Source organism: Chinchilla lanigera, unplaced genomic scaffold, assembly GCF_000276665.1.
Source record: "Chinchilla lanigera isolate Chin_1 unplaced genomic scaffold, ChiLan1.0 scaffold00097, whole genome shotgun sequence".
Classification (NCBI taxonomy): Eukaryota; Metazoa; Chordata; class Mammalia; order Rodentia; family Chinchillidae; genus Chinchilla; species Chinchilla lanigera.
Genome location: NW_004955498.1, coordinates 2,382,671 through 2,384,847, shown reverse-complemented (window position 1 = coordinate 2,384,847; position 2,177 = coordinate 2,382,671).

Below are 2,177 nucleotides of genomic sequence, written 5' to 3'. Positions count from 1 at the left end.
GTTACGGGGAACCAGACCAGGACAGTTTTGGGAAATAGATTTTACTGAGATAAAACCGACAAAATATGGACTGAGATATCTACTGGTGTTCGTGGACACGTTCTCAGGTTGGACAGAAGCCTTTCCTACCAAGAAAGAAACAGCACTAGTAGTGGTCAAAAAGATATTAGAAGAAATATTCCCTAGGTTCGGGCTTCCTAAGATGATAGGATCAGACAATGGGCCAGCCTTTGTGGCCCAGATGAGTCAGGGAATAGCTAAAGTATTGGGGATTGATTGGAAGCTCCATTGCGCCTATAGACCCCAGAGCTCAGGACAGGTAGAAAGGATGAACAGGACCATCAAGGAGACCTTGACTAAATTAGCCCGAGAGACTGGCTTAACCGATTGGACCATGCTCCTTCCCTTCGCTTTGTTTAGAGCGCGTAATACCCCTGCCGTCCGACCCCCACCTAACACCCTTTGAAGTATTATTTGGTACCCCCCCTCCTATTCGAGACCTCACCCCTTTGCCTAATAACTTGTCATTACCCTCCACCCTCCTATTTGACAGGCTTAAACTTTTGGACCAGATACAGAGAGTCCTCTGGAAACAACTCTCTTCTGCTTACCAACCTGCCAGAGACTTTGAACCCCATAAGTTCCAGGTGGGAGACTACGTTTACGTTCGACGCCACCGCAACGGAAACCTGCAACCTCGATGGAAAGGACCCTACTTGGTACTACTGACGACCCCAACAGCGGTCAAAGTGGACGGCATTGCTTCTTGGGTCCACGTGTCTCACCTTAAACCAGCACCAACTCCCACAAAGGACACCTGGACGGTAGAAAAGACTGGTAACCCCCTCAAAATTCGGGTCCGAAAAGTCTAATTAGCCATAAACTAGGGTTTCTAAATGCTTTGCTATCCATTTCCCCTTGATGTAATTATAATAACATTCGCTTTAGGGTTGGCAACCGGACTATGGGCTGTGGCACCTGCAGATTTCGATAGGCGGACTAAAACGTGCTTGGTCATCTTTCATTTGGGGATTATTACTCCATTTTCCTATTTGATCTGTTTGATGAAATAATGATTTGGCTCCTGCTATTACTCTTACCTCTCCCTGCTAATGCAGGATTCGGGCCTCCCCCTAAGGATCTCTATGGTTCACTCTTTGGAGCACCATGCTCCTGTAAACGGGGAATCTACCCGAGAGACCATACCCCTCCACCCTCCACAGTTAACCTACGATTGGTTGACTGTGGGGACAAAACTGCCTACCTGGTTACTATGGCAGGCCCTACTGGGTACCAACAACCCCGTTGGGAATGCTATACCAAACCTAAAACGAGGCCCAGCAGTTCAAAAACCCAAGCTTGCCCACCGGAGTGCACCACTTTCTATGACCAGATGCACTCCTCTTGTTACGCAGAAGCCACCATATGCTACTACAAAAATAACGTGACTTATTACACCGCTATCCTGCTAACCACCAGGTCGGGCACTTTCGGAGGGGACTGGGGTACCTCCCCGCAAATATTGGGAAATTACAAATATAGTCAAGCCTCATGCCAAGGCACAGTAGGCAAACCTGTCTGTTGGGCTACACGAGCCCCCATTCATGTATCCGATGGAGGAGGCCCACAGGATGCTGCTCGCCAGGAATTTGTTAAAGAACGCCTCAAGCAGCTAGATAACTTTCCCCAGCTCGGCTACCACCTCTTGGCCCGCCCTAAAGGAAGAAACATAGACTTAGATGCTGAGACTCTAGATATTCTAAAAGCCACTCACCAAGCGCTGAACGTCACCAACCCTGCTTTGGCCCAAGATTGTTGGCTCTGCATGACTTTAGGGATGCCTTTCCCTATAGCCTTACCTAACAATACTCTTCCACTGCCATATATGTTAAATTCTAGTTGCTCAATCGGTTTACCCTTCAAGGTCCAACCTCAATCCAATCTAATCCCAAGTGCTACTTGCCTACAGGGGATCAACTCTAACAATACTACTAGCTTAGATCTGGGAACTATCACCTTCCTCACATGTCAGGCTATCGTTAATTACTCAACCCCGCTTTGTCCGCCTCTGGGACAAGTGTTTATTTGTGGAAACAACCTGGCCTATCTCTCCCTTCCAGCCAATTGGACTGGGCTCTGCGTCCTCGCCACCTTGCTACCCGACATAGACCTCGTCC